Source organism: Bidens hawaiensis, unplaced genomic scaffold (assembly GCF_021521415.1).
Source record: "Bidens hawaiensis isolate Kalapana, Puna unplaced genomic scaffold, B.hawaiensis_p1.1 tig00050524_1, whole genome shotgun sequence".
Classification (NCBI taxonomy): domain Eukaryota; kingdom Viridiplantae; phylum Streptophyta; class Magnoliopsida; order Asterales; family Asteraceae; genus Bidens; species Bidens hawaiensis.
In genome coordinates, this window is record NW_027499042.1 from 27501 (window position 1) to 45970 (window position 18470).

Sequence of the window (18470 nt, forward strand, 5' to 3'; positions counted from 1 at the left end):
GCCCGAGAAGGGTAATATTGGGTTTTGAATAAATATTAGTGGTCTAGCCATGGTTATTTTACAAGAATATATGTAATCAACTGTATATGAAGTGGAAATGAATTAATGAAGATTGAAGACTATGGTATATGTGTTGTCCGGGTTGTTGAAAGTAATGGACCATGGTGGTTGGTTTATATAGAGTAACTATTAAGGTATATGGACCAAAGACCCCATGTTTGGTGAAGTTAAAATTACAAAAACAACCATGACCCATGTTTAGTATATGTTTTATAGTTTGGTCAGGGGTGGCTCATGAACAGCGAAAACAAGTTAGGTTTTAAGACCATACTTAATTAAAGCCTCCAAGTCTAAAACAACTCTATATATAGATATATTATAATTGATAAAGTAAACACCAAGTGATGTATTATTGTGATGGTAAGCTTGGTTGTTACTAAAGTATAGGTTATGAATTCAAAACTTGTAATAAACAAAATATTTTTTCTTTACGATTGTGATGAAATGCCCCAAAATCTTGCTTCGATTTAGGCCTCCACATTCGTTGAGCCGACCCTGAGTTTGGTCTTACATATTAAAAATATCTACTAAGAACTTATAATGATAAATTGTACTTAAATAAATCAATCGTGTTTTCTAATCTATAAAGTATAACCCTTTGCATCTAAATGTGTTAAATTATTTCACAATTATTAGTTGAGGTTTTAAGAAGTTGATATGTCAAACAAAGAAAATTGTCGCAACAATTTGTCAACTATAAGATTCGCGCAAGTAGTTAGGGGTGAGAAAAAATCCGTCAACTACAAGATTCAAACTTATAGATCCTAGTAGCTAGGGTTGAGAAACATCGATTAGCTCAACCTAAACCGTGATAACCAAACTAGTCTAGTAACTGACAGTTATATTGTATTTATTTTCTTTCGAAAATTGAAAACTACGTTTCATGTTTTGTTATTGTTCGTACCAAAATAGAGCAGCATTGAACCTAACCAAAGCACACCAAACCTGTTTGAGTGCATGTTATTGAATTTATGGCCAAACTTATTTTTTTGAGTAAAAGATTTAGGCTTAAATTCGTTAAATAAGTTGTTAGACACCAAAAGTTTCAAACTCATCTTACTAATATATTAAATTAACATGATTCTCTCCACATGTCCTTATTCTAGCCTATCCACATAGGATTCTATGTAATTACATTTCCATATCAATAATTTCCACATATTCACAATATTTTTAATCCACTAAATTAAAATAAGCATTCCAATTTAATTCAATTAATTCTACAATTAAATCTATTTATTCAAATTAATGCAATTAACTCCATGATTAAGTCTATTTATTCCAATTAATAACCACCTTGTCAATGATTTAATTTACTCTTGAGGAAAGAAGAAGAGCCAGTAAATGGTAATCAAACCGAATATTCTTTGAGTTTTATTTATTTATTAAGAAATGACATGAAAATGCTATAAAAATATAGATATCTCTGAAAATTATTTATAAAAAAACACTCTAAAAGAAGAAAGAAAAAAACGTTCTTTAGAACAATTAGGAACATTTAAAAAAATTAAATAAAGTTGTTTACAAAGAGATTTTCGAAAACTTAATGTGATACAGTTTAAAGTTGGTATGTATTTGTAAACTTAGTTTTCAATTAATATTACAAAATCTTTTACTAATATGTGTTTTTTATTTTTTTTTAGTTCTAATGGTTTATTTATGTTATATTATTTCTTATTCATTGCATTGTTTATTTATAAAGTATTTTCTTTTTATGTTATAGATATAGTTTAACATCTTTTATAACATCTGAGAGTAAAAAAACTTATGTCAAATATTTGTGTTGACCGAATGCGTAGTTTATATTTTATATTGTTTGTTGATATGTGTTCCACCCGTGTGTAACACGGGTTATTATCCTAGTATTCATTATTTTGTATCAACTTTTTCAAGCCCAGATGTAAAAACAAAAATCAAACCGAACACCCATACTTAAAACCTAAAATCCAAAGTTAAACATTTTTTAAAACCGAAATTTCAGTTTTGGTTCGGTTAAGCGAAAACATGACTTATGCACACAAATGGTTCCTAGGTTTAAGCTATGAATTAATTAGTCGGCTCAATTCATTTTTTTTAACGGCCAACGAATCCTCCAAATGGACTACTGGTTAAATTCACCATATTGGGATACACTCGTCTTTTGGTCCGGGAAAAAACCTCACCTAAGGCCAACGCCTTTGAACACTCGCTCAAAGGAACGACAGTGCGGCGAGATAAAGCTCGTTCAGTTCAAGGAACTAGTGAAAGTCATCTACCCGCATAGTCTCCCATCATCATTATGGTGCATCTGAAACTAAATGTTGGGGGCAAGTAGGGGTGCAAACGAGCCGAGCCGAGCCCGAGCTCGACTAGGCTGAGCTCAGCTCGTTTAACTTACACAGAACTCGAGCTCGGCTTGTTTCGAGCTCTATTTTCAAAGCTCGAATTCGTGAGTAGATTCTCAAGCTTGAACTCGGCTCGTTTATTATTTATGAATTATTTTTTATATAATTATAATTATTTTTATATATTTTTTCATAACATTATATATATATATATATATATATATATATATATATATATATTAATTATTATTGAATATATATTTTAAAAAATTATATAAATGACAGGCTCGTTTAGGCTTGCGAGCCGGCTTGAGCTTGATAAGTGAAGCTCAGGCTCGGGCTCGATTATTAAACGAGCTTACTTTTAGGCTCGAGCTCGGGCTCGATTAGCTCGGCTCGATCAAGCTTTTTAACGAGCCGATCTCGAGTAGCTCGTGAGCAGCTCGGCTCGTTTGCACCCCTAGAGGCAAGAATCAAACCTGGGTCACATGAATACCAAGTCTCTCCCAGTCTCCCATACCACTCCACCACTAGCCGGCTCAATTCATATTAACCAAAAGTAAAATGTTGTAAATTTGATTTACTGCTATTTGGAAAAAATAAATAAATAAGTTAAAGCAATACACTAGTTACTATGAGGGATCCTATGGTAAATATTGTTACACCCAAAACTTGGCGCCTTTTCCGAGTAAAATGACTAGATGGCCCTTGTCTTGTATCACGGGCCGAGTAGACTTGACCTAGACTGACGCTTGACTCCAGCCTTTTAACGACGCATAACTCACGCCACCTTCTTTGTCCGTTCGCGCCTTGTGTTACTTTCATGTCTTTGTCCGCTTTTTGTTTACTTGAATAAAATTGTCTATTAACACAATGTTTCAATGATAATAAATTAAATATTATATGTTGGTACGAACCATAATTTTTTTTAACAATATGACATAAATCTAACGACGAGATGTACAAGTTGTTCCTATTATCCTATGTGGTTTTCATTGTTACCATGACTCTAAATAATAACACCGCATAAACTCATAACATGTTTTATAAAAAGATTTTTAATTGTTGGCCATAGTTAAAAGGCTCGTATACTATTAGGTTGGTGGTTCGGCTTGTCTCTTTTGTTTGGGTTTTAGGTTTTTCTTTAGCTGTATTCTAACTGGTTTCTTGCTAGTCGATGTTTGGTTTGGGTAAAAATTTTGCCGTTATAAAAAGGGCTGATCTCTCACTTGACATCAGGTTAGTATATGTTTCATTAACTAACATTCCAAGTTACTTGAGACAACTTAATAAAAATGATAGTTATAGTTATACCAACATAAACAATATTTCATATAATTATTATATATTATGTTATGTTTTCCAATAGCTAAAAGAATGTGTTTTTATCACTTTTGTGTAGGGTCTTGAGACCCCATTTGGCGTGTTGCATTTTTTTTCCATAGGTAATCTTGGAAGGAAAGGAACTAAACATCCAAAATATTTAATAAAATGATTATAACACATACACAAGTGAAAGAACATATATATAACACTAAAATGGCTGTTTGCATTGAACATGAAGGAAGCTAGCCTGTCGGTGAAATCTTCAAAGCAAAAGATCGAAATCGAAGGCACTTTTCCTTCCATTTGCTCCAAAAATAAATTAATACTTCGTTCATAGCGTAATTAGACCAATTTAAAAGGATAAATTACTAATTACTAACTAGTTATTGAAAAAAAATGTCCTTAAATTGTGATTAAAGAGGTTAGAGGTGACGGGTATCTTTCAAGAAACATTACTGGAAATTAACATATACATGATAAACCATGCTCACCATCTCTATTAGTTATCACTAAAAACGAATGACAAGAAGTTTGCATTAGAAGTTTCTTGGAGTGAAAGTTTTAATTAAGCATATGCCATCTTTACTAGTTGCTACGTGGATCCACATTGTGCTTGTGTAGGGGATTCATCTTTGTGAAACAACCAAATATCTTATATTACTGTATGCTTTATCTAATGAGAGCTAAATGTTTTTTTTCTATTAGTCGGATGAAGGCATTCCAAAAGGTCGCATGTTCTAACGTTAGTCACATCGAAGCACATTTAATAGAAAATCTCAACGTATCTGTTTCTTCTTTTTGATGAATTTGTAGAAAATCTCAACAAATCTTCATGCATCTCCATGTGTTTCCCCAACAAATGAACACAATAACGAACGAAGATCTCATGATTGTATTTAGGCTTTTATTCTAAATGTTATGTAAGCAATATATTTTTGGTTTTCATAGACCATAAACGTACTATTTGCTCTTTTTTATTCATCTAACATCCTTTTATGATTTGCTATTTAATTTTGTTGAATTTCTACAAAATTCAAACAACTATTGTCTTATCTACAATCTCTCAAGTGTTTACCCAACCAATTAACATTGTAACCCGATAGATTGTGTTTGGGTTTTTAATTTGAAGTTATTTCGACAATACGAGCTTAGTTTGCCAAAGAATTCCAATATTTAGTTATTCATAGACTACAAACCTAATATTATTTGTTGTCGGATTTATCCGACACTTGGAGCATTCCCATTTGTTTCCTGTCCCTACCCATCTCTAAAAGTTTTAGAAAGTACAAAGAAACAAAAAATATATAAAAAAAAAACTATTTAAAAAATCGTAAACTTGAGAAACTATGCTTTTAAATAAATTATAGAGAATTATGGTTTTCAGGTAAAATTTTACAAGCTCCAAACAAATCTTCATTTATCTTCTCTATACACATGATTGTATCTAAAACAACTAAAAGTAATTAAATTTTTATTTTAATTTAAGCAATAACAATTAAGGTAACTTAGCATGGTAAAATTTATTTTGACCAAAAGCAAAAACAAAAATATAATATTACTTGAACCATGTATAGGTAATCAAAAGACAAGTACGATAAGTCGACACATTCACAAACGCAGAGTTTCTAACTTGATCAGTTACGCAATTTTCAGACAAGATTGTTACTCAGGAACAAATATGGGTTACATAATTTATACATATCAGCTCAAAATCTGATACAAAATTATGATACAGCCCCCAATACTCTTTCACCATTTCTATGTGTATACTATACCCACCGCGCCTTCAACGAGCTTTCAAAATCAAACAGACTTAATCATCCTACGCTGCCACATGGCAGTTTCTGGATCAAACCTCAGCTCCCAAGTCGGCCAGTAGTGCAAGTCTTGTTTCAATGTTAGCACGCGTGGCTTCCCACTGAGGTGCACTGTTTTTAGATGAACAAATTCACCATTTTCTATTTCCTGTTTACAACATCAAAATGTGATGTTAAGTCACAATGTTATATAAAATAAGCACTTGAATAGCAATAAAAAGATGTACCTTTGTTACCTTAACAAAAGCATCCAAATTAGGAGTTGGTTTCCCGTTAACTTCTACAATCCATTGAAGAGCATATAAACCATATCTATGCACTGGACTCCCCTGAGACCACCTGTAAAAGGACCCGTTTCTACATTAATTGCTACAAAAAATAATTGCTACGAAAATGACCCGTGTGTGTACAAATTGCTATTATATTTTCTACAAAAACAGCACATTTGTATATATATTGCTACAAAAGCAGCCCATATGTACATAAATTGATACATACTTGACCCATTTGTAATTATAATGCTACAGAATTGACACTTTTGTATATCAGTTGCTACAAAAATGACTCACGTGTACATAATTTACTACATGATTGACCAACTTGTATATGAATTGCTACAAAACTAACCCATTTGTATACTAAATGCTACAAAAGTTGACTCATTTGTATAAACAGTGCTACAAAAATTGACTCATCCGTGTAAAACTGCTACAAAATATAACCCATTTGTACTAAAACTGCTTCAAAAAGTGACCCATTTCTATATATAAATTGCTACAAAATCTGACCAATTTGTAAACAATATGTATACAAATGGTTACAAAATGACTGATTTGTATAAATTGCAACAAAGATAACCCATTTGTATATAAGTTGCTACAAACTGGCCTGTTTGTATATAAATCGCTACAAAAATTGACCCGTTTGCATAAAAACAAATATAATATACATTTATATTCAAGAGCAATCTAGTCTGATTCTCTTAATATACACTTATATTCAAGAGCAATCTAGTCTGATTCTCACGCCGGAGGGTGGTCACAAGGAGGTACCCCCCCCCCCTTCTCAGTGACGAGCTCACGGTGTCTGTTTTGCAGGTTATCAGAAGAACCATCTTCGCCGGATCTAACCCCTCGTGGGAAACATCTATTTAACCCCCAGATTATCCGTAATTTGCCCGGGGTCGATTAGTGTTTCTTCATTGGCGCCATCCGTGCATAAAAGCTAGAACTTAATCCTTTTCAGTTTTCTCAAAACTTCTGGAAAGATGGTTAAAGTTACTCCGGTCCCAAAACCAACGAGTGACCAAGAAACCCCGTTAACCACAACCCCAGCTACTGGGGGTAATACCGGCGACTACACAGTTTTTACGAACACTATCCCGGTTACCCAAGCCGGGGCAAGTGCAGTAAATTTTATGAACACTACCCCAGTTACCCGAGCTGGGGCAAGTGCAGTAAATAATCTTTCACTGGGATTCACCGATACCCAGTTAGAGAGACAACGAACGAGGCTCCCCCGCCAAACACTCGATAAAGTTAAAGCGTGGGCGGAAGCACGTCAAAAAGAATTCCAAGCTGAGTTGGATGAACGCTTACGTTCACTCCAATAGGCTGATGAATTCGGAGAGTACTTGGACGATGATTCGGAGGAATCCGATAGTGACGCAAACCTTCGTCATAGGGCGAAAGGGAAGCGTAAGGAAACGGACTCCCAACCGAGAAGGCATTTTGGAGAAACCTTCAAACCAAAAAACGCGGGTGAAAACCCACATGACTTCTCCAAAACATTTAGACCAGATGCAAATGCGGGAACGTCCAAATTTGCAAGGGCCCGAAAAGTGCCAAAACAGATGTTCAACATCGGCACTTACGATGGTATATCTGATCCAGACGATCATTTGAACAGATTCATAGCGGGGGCAACCGTCAGTAGTTGGACGGAACCTACGTGGTGTTACATGTTCCAATGACGCTTGTTGGGGCAGCTAGAGCGTGGTTCGATCGTCTACCGGTCCACCACATCTACGATTGGGCAGACTTCCAGCAGAAGTTCAGCCAACACTTCAGCCAACAAAGAAAGTATACCGAAGAGCAATGGACAATCCTCAACTGCATCCGAGAGGAAGATGAGTCTTTACTAGACTTCATCACGCGCTTCAATTCAAAGAAGCTAAGTCTGGGCACTATTAGCGAAGATCTTGTTCGCGCTGCTTTCATCCAGGACGCGAAAGACCCAGAGCTCATCCGCACCTTAACGGGTAAAGATGGCATGCCATCCACATGGGATGCCATCATGACAGCAGCTAAACGCTTTGCGGAAACGGAGAAGCAACTGGGTAGAGATCTCCCCCAGAGCACAAACCTCTACACCCAGAAAACAAGAGAAGACAACGTCCTTACCGCCCGACTAAACAAAAAGCGGAAGCTAGGCATTTGGCAGTCAAGGGTAAACTTTGACACCTCATCCGGCTTGCAACATCGGTTAGGCGGAAGGGATAACGTACAGTCGAACCAGAACTCCAGATGGACGCCACTCACCAAAAGCGTCACCGAGATATTCGCCACTGAGAAGCTCCCATGGCCAAAGGCTCCAATAATCCGACATCGTCACAATGCTGATCGGAGCAAATACTGTGACTTTCACAGGACAAAAGGCCACAACACTGAAGAATGCACAGACGTGAAGGACATCGTCGAAGCATTTGTCAGAGATGGGACGCTCGCGCACCTCGTGGCGTAACGAACGCTGAGCAGGCTGATGCGTGTAGAACCCCAGTTGGGGAAAACACGAATAAAACTGCAGCTTCAATGTTGGAGACTACATACTGCGTAAACAACGAGATTCCGAACCAAGTGCATATCGGCTCGAAAGGCTCGATGACACTCCCAAGAACATGGAAGGGAGCTCAATTACACAGTCTGCATGTAGATCAATTCCAAACTTGTAAAAGAAAAGGCCCAGAGGCACTTCTAATGTAAATGATTCTCCTTGTCACATTGACGCTGATGGTTTTACATTTATACTTATAAACTTTCCACACTGATGCCGGTCTTCACCACATACATAAGTGGGGAAAGAAGTCGTTGCGTGTGGGAGGCGGCAAAACCCGCATAAACACAAAACGGCAAACCTTCACGCAGGTCAGTCATAGGTAAAGTTCGGTCATCCCACTAAATGAAAGTGCCGGTCTTAGCCGCACAAATCATGATAGAGGAAACCGAACTAACCTATTGATAACCGCTCGTCGAACGGTTAATTTATTCAAAACACTGATGCCGGTTTTCACCGCATAAATGTGTAAAGAAATCGTTGCGTGTGGACGGCGGCAAAACCCGCGTAAGCACAAAAAACAGATGAAGACAACCTTCACGCAGGTCAGTTATAGGTAAAGTTTGGTGATCCCACTAAATGAAAGTGCCGGTCCTAACCGCACAAATCAGGATAGAGGAAACCGAACTAACCTATTGACAACCGCGCGTCGAACGGTTAACTTATAAAACACTTAGAAAATTTCTAACGAAAAGATGAGGAAAACCTCCACACAGGTGAGATATAGGTAAAGTTTAGCCATCCTACTAAGTGCAAGTGACGGTTTTACCCGCACAATCACGAATGAGGAAGCAAAACTTCAACCTATTATCTACCACGTTCAAAGGTTAACTTATTCTAAACACTTAGAAAATTTCTAAGATGAGGAAAACCTCCACGCAGGTGAGATATAGGTAAAGTTTAGCCATCCTACTAAGTGCAAGTGACGGTCTTACCCGCACAATCACGAAGGAGGAAGCAAAACTTCAACCTATTATCTACCACGTTCAAAGGTTAACTTATTCAGAACACTTGAAAAGTTGCTGAGTTAAACTACAGTATGCACAAGTGAATCATACATTGTTTATGCGGCAAAACAAGTGCCAAATTAAACTATATGCATGAGCAAGTCGTACAACGTTTATAAAGCAAGAGTAGCGGTCCTACCCGCACAAAGATTTATATTCCATAATAATTCAAGTATTACAAGAATGGCTGGGTATTTACCCGCCAACAAGAATATAAATCTATACAATGTAAACCTATCCTAACAGTGGGAAGGGATCTAAAGGTTCAAGCTTCAGGACCACTTCCTCCAAACCCACTTGTACCCGCACCATCACTTGGCTGTGGCGGTTCAAGGAAGGTCTTGAGAATGGTTAACCCATCATCAGCATCAGCAACTTCGTTCACCTTCTCCACCACCGGATGCGGGAAGGCGGCATACTGGTTCACTGCTTGGTCATATACAGCTTCAGTATCCACATCATATAAAGGGAAGTTGGAAGGCGGGATGCCCTTCTCAACGAACCCTAGACCAAGCAGGAAGCCGGCCTTTTCCCCATCCTCATGAGAAGCGTTGAGGGCTGCGCTCATGGCATCGTCATATGATGTGTCCGTGAAGACTCGATGCACAACTTACAAGAAAAAATACAAGTATCAAAACCTTTTCTATGTACAAAGAAAAGCGTAAAGATATTATGAAATTACGCCTACCTGAGACAACGCTTCTCGAAGAAGCCATTCCTTGGCAACCAGAGCCTCCTGGAGGGCAGCTTGAGCTTGGTTACGGGCGCGTTCGGCTTCACTTTTGTTAAGGTTGGCGAGCAACACTTCCTTAGCAGCAGCCTCTTCAACGCCCTTTAGCTTCCGCTCAGTGTGGTCAAGCACGCCCCTCTGGTTCAAGATCTCCTGGAGCTTCTTGGCGTCTTCCATAGCCAAGGCATCATGAGCCTGCTGGAGCCTCTCTAGCTTGGCTTTAAGCTCCTCATTCTCAATGCGTAGAGGCTCAGCAACAGCTTCAGCCTTGGTGGCCCTCTCAGTTGCGTTCCGTGCAGTTTCCTTAGCCAGCCGAAGCTGTTCGTTAACAGCTTGGGCAGCCTTGGAACGGGCCTCGAGACGGTCCTGAACTTCAACTTCAAGGGCCTGGAAGGCCTTCTCCTTTTCCGCAGCCACTGCGGCAAGCCTCTTGTTCTCCTCCCGGATGGCCCGCGCCTGAGCCACTTCCAGGCTACGCGCCGTCTTTACTTGTCGTTTTCACGACAAAGTAACTCGACGCGCGGCTACATCCGGGCAAGGAGAATCCGCAGTTCATTCGACAGCCTACCCTCCTGGTAGCTGGACATGGCTTCCCCAGCGCACCGGCGGGGGGCGGCGTGGCGCGCCCATTCGACGCATTCTACAGGCGTCCGAAGGGTTGTTCCTCGGCGGATGTTCCATCGTGGAACATACACTTCATTGGAATCCGACACTGCAAAAGCAAAAAGCAGTTAGGAAAAGATGATAAAAAAAATATATATATAAAATAAAGGCCAAAATAACCCTACGCACCGGTAGGGTCGACGACAGGCCTGTAGCCGCCAAACCCATCACCAGAACCTAACGGATATCCATCCAAGAGGTCAGGCAGATGGGAAGGAAGCAGAGATTGGCTTGACGCCCCAACCCCGGACATACCTGAAGGACCGGCCGTAGTCGCCGACGCCGGAGGAGGCATAGCGGAGGCCGCCGCGGTAGAAACCAGCGGAGGTGAACTCACAACCGCGGTCGCGGCTGCGGAAGAATCCACAGAAACACTCACCGCCGGCTCAGTGAAAGAATCAGTGAATATGACACTGACAGCCAGCGGAGATGTCGTCACAGTTGGAACAGTTGGCTCAACTGGGTGAGCAACTAAACCAACTGAAGCAGGCGCAGTCGCCTGGGTCATCGCCTCAGGTAGGTTGACCAAGCCTACCGTCATTGGTCCGGAGGTGCTCCTCCACGCTCCACACTGGAATGCGGTAACATCCACGCCTGCATAAAGAAGATATAAGTATAATGGTGGAAAGCTATGCAGTAAAAGTAAAGGAAGATTATACTTACGGGTTTTCTTGAGCCTAAAGGTGCGAACAGGCGGGGACGAACCCGATGGAGCCGGCCTCTTCATACCGGTCACCGTCGTCGTCCTGGGCTGCTCGGAGTTGACAGTCATCTTAGCCTCCGGAGCAGTGGTCTCAACACCACCTGGGTTCCCCGCCGCTTCCTCGCTCTCGGTCTCTGAGTTTGACCGGTTCCCCTGATTGGCAGTGGAGGCAACCTTCGCCTTGCCCTTTCCGCCAGCAGCCTTCTTCTTCCGCGTGAAGAAAATACCGTCTGCGGATTCCTCATCAGAAGATGACAGAATTAGAGGAATTCAAGCAGAGGTTTCAGCATTGAGAGGTCGAGGGTTGAATAACTCCTTACCTAGCCGCGTGGCGCTCAGAATTGGGTGGCCTGGCGGGTAGACCTCCACAAACCGATCCCTCGTTTGCTCCAGGATGGGCAACTCGTTCTCATTAAGAGCACGAGTACCCATCCGAGCGGGACCATCAGCCTCCCGCGGATGTAGGAGCGACTACAAGTCATTCCCCTCTGAAATAAAAAAAAGAAACAGTTAGAAGAAAAACCTATATCAACAAAGAAGACAGAGCATACCGTAAGGGACAGAGTTTAAACCGTATTCGAGGACGATGGGAATCTGTGACGCCTCCTTCCACACCCGGCTCATCCCGAGCATCACCATCCCGGACTCCGCAAAACGGTACACCGAAGTCTGGATCTGGGAGATCTTGCCGAACCATTCCGCCTCCTGGTAGTTGAAGGCGTGAAGGGCGGGGAGTGCTCTCCCATTCTTAAACGTCATCGCTAGGGGGACGACGCGAGCGAAAATATAGAAAAATTCCCGCTTCCACGACCGAAGACTGCGCTCGGTAGCGCAGATTTTCAAACCCTTGATCCGATTGACCAAGGTGTACCACCCCTGGATGCACCTCCAGGAGTAGAAGGTCATCAACCGATCAACGTGGGGCTCAACGCCCAGAACGAGGCACACCCACTCAAAGTGGCGGATTTTGGCGATCGCAATCGGGTGTACCTCCGTCAGATGCACACCGTGCCTCTCCAAGACATTGTATACAAACTTCGTCAATGGGAACCTGAGATTCCCATAAACGAAGAATGCAGCAAACACCCCTATTTTGCCCTTGGGGGCATCGTACACCGTCTGGTGTGGTTCCGGAAACTCAGGCTCGAACGGCTCGAGCATGAACTTCCGGACGACGTACTGATAGAGGTCGGCCGGAAGAGCACACTGGCACTCGCTAGCAGTACTCTTGTCATCTTTGTCCGACGTGGACGACGGATTCTCGGCGTACACGTCAGACTCCTCGGCAGTAGCCTGAACATCATGGGAAGAAGACATTCTGGAAGGATGAAAGACAACGATTTCAGAGAATATTCGCCGGAAATCGCTTAGAAGGAGAAGACAGAAGTGAAGGTATGGATTACAAAGGACCCTCTCCCCCTTTATATACTCATCGCAATGAATGCGATGAATTTAATGCGGAGGAGAGAGAAAAGAGCTGGTGCAATGAAACTATGACACGTGGAAAAAACAAGCTGGCAACAGCTGTTGACGGGACGCGCGCCGTAAAATCCGCACCCACGCGCCCAAAAAATCGCGCCCACGCGCCTGAAAAAGCGTCTGGAATAACCATGTACTGTCACGTCGCCATAACTTCCTGCACGTCCTGACACTGTCAGAAGAAACCGTCGGACGACGTTTCAACAGTTTGGACGGTTCTTATCCTTTCACCAACTCTTCGAATTTCAAAGATTCAAAAAGATTCAAAAGTAAGCGGGAATATACCCCTTACCTTGGCAACCAAGTAACTATAAGACATGTGCGAGTACAGTGTTAAGGCAAAACCCTTCACATACTTAGCACCTGCAGGGAATTGAAGCCAATAATACCTCGGCAACCAAGTAACCATAAGATGGGTGCGAGTACAGTGTCAAGGCAAAACCCTTCACATACTAAGCACCTGCAGGGAATTAAAGCCAGGAATACCTTGGAAGTAAAGTAACTATAAGACGAGTGCGGGTACAGTGTCAAGGCGAAACCCTTCACATACCTAGCACTCCGCAGGGAATTGAAACCAAGAAGGATCTTCCGGGCCATGCTTGCGGAAACGGGAATAACATCTCCGCATAGCGGGAACGTCGAGAACTAGATTGTTTGAAGCTCCAAGATGGAATTGGTTGTTTAAACATAATTGATCACTATGTTCAAAACTACCAAAACCTCATAGAGAATCTACACAAGTGGAACTCAACGCTCCTGACTTGCGAGGAGGTTACAGACCTACCCGCATCATACCCAAAGATCAAGCAGGAAAGTCGGGAATTTCTGCACGTGACATTAGGACTTCCGCGGGAAGAATCCCCATGAAAAACCTTAAAACTAAACACTTTTCAAAACCCTTTGCTTAAGTCCAAAAGTTCACCTCACTTATTAACATTTCATGAGAAGAACATTGGACTGGGGGGACTTGAAGAGGTAGGTCTCAGCAGAGCCCAGTTGTACCCGCAAGACTCACCTCAAAGAGGGTGGTCACAAGAAGGTACCCCCATTCTCAGTGACGAGCTCACGGTGTCTGTTTTGCGGGTTATCAGAAGAACCATCTTCGCCGGATCTAACCCCTCGTGGGAAACATCTATTTAACCCCTAGATTATCCGTAATCTGCCCGGGGTCGATTAGTGTTTCTTCACCTAGCCTGTTTATAAAGAAGATTATAATTGTAAAAAATAAATTTAAACAACAAATAAACTGGTAATAATCAGAGCAACCTGTTGATAAGAAAGAGGGTGTATGACAGCACCGCTAACCTCCAAAAAGTAGTTTGGGGTTATCGAGTGTAAATCTTGAACCTGAATATAACATATACGGAACTGGTCAAACTGTGAAAACAAAACTAACATCAATAAGAACATGCGATCAGAATATCAAGAATCTTACCGTCAATTGAACAGTCAAACGCTTGCCGGCTCTTTCGAGTTCTAACTCGACAGTTTGACCAACACTATCATCAAGCAGACTGTCCACTTTCAGAAACTGAGTAATTACCTGCATCAAGAATTGTACAATTGTAAGACCTAAAGAACAAGTCAAATCATATAGCGTGATAAAGCGTGCTTCATAGGTTTACACACACCTCTTTGTTCATGCTAAGAAGCACATCACCTCGCTCTAACTTTTTATGAGCTTGGCCACCTGGCACCTACATAATACACATAACTGATGAACTTAAAACAATCTAGTAATTCATCAAAAGATATGAAAAAATAAACTTACTACAGAGTCAACAACGAGCATTCCAGTCTCACTTAATGAAGATGCATGGCGCACCAACTAAGTCAATCAAAAGCTTAAGATTAGGCTTCAGAAAAGAAAACCGAAAAAAAAACAGAACTAAAAAAATATGAACCTGCTCTGTTTCAGGTTGCAGACCAAGCCGACGAGTCTCCTCAAATCCTTTATGGAGAAACGTTGCCTAATTTAGGAATATCATGAAACATTAAACATAAAATAGTCATAGGTACAAAGTATGTTAATTGAAATGATGTTATATGAACAAATGACAAGCACACGAACCTAAAGGGTACCACGAGGAATTGCAACAGCTTCCCATTTATCTTTAAAAGAACTCCTTCCCTTTTGCAAAAAACTCAAAGCCCTAACCACCTGTAAGTTCACACAAAAATCTTTTTTGTAAACTTGGTATATTGCTTGTTCAAAACATTGCGAAAGACAATTTAATATTATGAGTTGGATATCTAAATAAAAACAATTATCATACTTACTCGTTCTAATGGTAGGAAAAAGGCTGAAGCACTTAAAAATTTGCTACCAGCATTCAAAGCAACTGCTCGCCCTTGCCAATCGATGACTGGAGAACCGCTAGAACCACCTTTAGTACCTGAAGCCGCCTGTTGTAAAAGCACAGCAATTTAAAAAAACTATATTACATATCAATTATATAGATATATGAAGAAGGCAGTAATTGCGCGCAAGTATGAAGAAGCTTGCCTGCATGTAAAATGTATTGAAATCGTTGTAGCCATCCCTGTAGGAAAATAAGACTCTTGGTTAATACTTCATTAAAAAGAAAGAAAATTCAGATATTATCAGTTTTATCAGATCAGTAAATGGTTGGGATCAATTAAAAGAAATCAAAATATAAAATGTGGTTACATTAGTACTAAACATGTAATCCATACCACAAAAGAATAGAAGATTACTAAATAACTTTAAAAAAAAGTAATAATAAACATAATATTTGAATCACAGCAAAGAGTAGTAAAATACATACTTTTTATACTGTGGAGCGTCTCTATCCAAACGAGCAAGTGTACCAGCCAAAATAGAAACCTGAAAATGAAAAATATTAAACAGATGGACCCTGATATTTAATTATGCAGATAATTGTATGTATACCTTCTCTCCACTATCGTTACCAACAACTCTAATTTCCAAGCCCACACAAGCAGCATCTGGAGTAAGAGGAATCTCCTCATAGCTCAAAAATTGTATAGCAGAAGGATCATAACGAAAAAATCCAAAATCATGAACCTAAAATTAAAAAAAATAATGTCAGTATACTGCACAAGATGACTATATGGATCCATACATCCAACAATGCACCAACTATTCTACAAAAAAGTGAACAGACGCGTACTTTTTTAATATTTATACATAAATGAATACAATTTTATGAGACCATTTGCTCTTCAATTCAGTTTCAAGTAAACAAAGTGCATATGTTACAAAAGAACGTACTTTCTGATAATACTATAACTTAAGAAGCACACTGAGTTTTATGCTTTCTGCTACTTATGATGTAATGTAAAACATTAAGAGTATCTTTTCACATAATTTAGCATATAAGGCATAATAAAAACAATTACAATATTCAGACTATCAAATTGCTTGATGCGATCCAAGAAAAATATGTAATTTTATGAAGCAGCATATATGACAAGAGCACTCCCAATTGGCAAATCATGAATTAATACGGTTTTATGAGACCAACTGCTCTTCAGTTCCGTATCAAGTAAACAAAAAGCAAAGACAACAAAAAATAAGTACTTTATAACAATACTTAAACTTAAGTTAAGAAACACATTGAGTTTGTACGATTTCTGCAACAGAAAGCTTACGGCTTTACATATTTAAAGCATAATCAAAACATTTACAAAGCTCAAAACTATCGAATTGCTTAATATAATCCACAAAAAACATGTAAACTTTAAGCATCATATATGACAATAACACTCCCAGTTGTCAAACTCAATATCAAAATGCAAAACCTAATAATGCATAAATGTATGATCCAATTAAAAACTTACGGGGTCTCTGTATATCGGATAAACCGGAATCTCTTCACGATTCACAAACGTAGCTTCAGCCACTACAGGACCTATTATTAATATATAAAACCAATCACAAATGAATTTAAATTTCACCATACATATTCAATTTCCTTAACTTCGCAGTCAACAAATAATAATAATAATAATAATAATAATAATAATAATAATAATAAATCCGGTGACTAACTAACTAACTAACCTGGTTTAACCACGTGACGATTTGTTAATATAATTCCTCTGGTCTTATCAACAACAAACCCCGTAGCGTAACCCGAACCTGCTTTCTCGGTGTCAAAGGCTCGACAGGCGGTGGTACGGATAACAACGACCGCCGGAACCACTTTTTGTAACGCCTTCCGCCAGTCGTCGGCGGTGGCTTGGATTTCTTTGAACGGAGGATCGAGTTCTGATGCTAGGCTTTCCGATAACTCTCCCATCGTTAATTATTATTATTGGTGGATTGAGAGTTAGGGCTAATGCACAGATGGTTGAAGGAGTTTTAACTTTTAAGTAGGAAGCAGTTGCCGAAAGGCCTTTCGTCACTTGCTGTTAATGCTTTTCAACACTGACAGATTTCACACGTGGCCATCGGGTATTGGCGGGACAGGAAATGGTGTGGTAAACACTTGTGTTTTGGATTTCCCAAGGCTTTCGGCCCAATGGCACACTTTTGCTTGCCTAGTGAATAAATCGGGTTTTTTTAATATCCGAATTTAGTATTTTTTCTTTTTATGGGTTTTTTGTGCCTCTGGCCTTAATTATGGTGTAAAACCAGCCTGTTACAATCAAGCCTGGTTACCCTTTCGTGTGGAACAATTGGATTCTAAAGAAAGCTAGCGTGCTCGGCTGGAAAACTCGTCTGAGACAAATCGCTACAAGAGTCGCTCTTTTGAGAAGGAATGTAAACACGGTTTAGATTTTGATGAAACAGTTGACCATTTGTTGTTACTTTGCTGGATCTCGGATTCGGTTTGGCAGAAGGTAACGAGTTGGTGTAAACTCTCGCCTTTTTTTGCTTTCTCAATTGGTGATGTGTTGAATTATCATGATAGTTTTGGGCCAAAACCAATTGCAAAGCAAACTAATCCAAGCAATATTTCGTGCCACAATTTGGTGTATTTGATGGGGCTAGAAACAATAAGATTTTAAATGCCGCTAAAATGTGTTCTACTCAAATCGTATAGAATATAAAAATCCTAAGCTTTCTACGTGTGGTTTCTAGATCGAAGTAGATTTGATTAGATGGTGTAAATTCAATGTTTTAATCTTGTAATTGATACTTTTGTTTCTTAGGGCTAGTTGTTGCTTGCCTGTATTGTGAATCTAATACCACAAATAAAAGCAATTATGTTTTATATAACTTAAAAAAGAACATGCATTGTTTATTTTTTTTTCTCTCTCAATTTTCAATAAAATTTTTGTATATAAAAAATTAACATAATTTTTTTTTCTTTGTTTTCTAATTATATAGTTTATGTCAGACTCATAAGAAAAGAATCATTGACTTGAACAACCCTTTTTATGGGCTTAATAATCATTCTACTCAGAATTACATAAAACCTAAAATCATTAGTCTGTTGGGACTACATATTTCTCTCTTAAAATGTATCCTCATACTAAATACATGCATGGAGTCGTTCATTAGACTTTTAAGAATCTTGAGCTTTTAGGTCCTTAATC

At 39.5% G+C, this 18470-nt stretch overlaps 1 pseudogene across 1 annotated transcript; it reads right to left on the reverse strand.

The window, feature by feature from the left end:
* Positions 1-5464: 5464 nt before the first annotated feature.
* On the reverse strand, positions 5465-17227 carry LOC143598579 (protease Do-like 7; annotated as a pseudogene). The gene is made up of 15 exons (XR_013147136.1): positions 16990-17227; positions 16767-16837; positions 15856-15990; positions 15731-15789; positions 15448-15484; positions 15222-15347; positions 15013-15102; positions 14846-14911; positions 14713-14769; positions 14573-14638; positions 14377-14484; positions 14247-14318; positions 14130-14134; positions 5755-5866; positions 5465-5675 (listed from the first exon to the last, which is right to left on the reverse strand). The product of XR_013147136.1 is annotated as a protease Do-like 7 (transcript).
* Positions 17228-18470: the final 1243 nt, after the last annotated feature.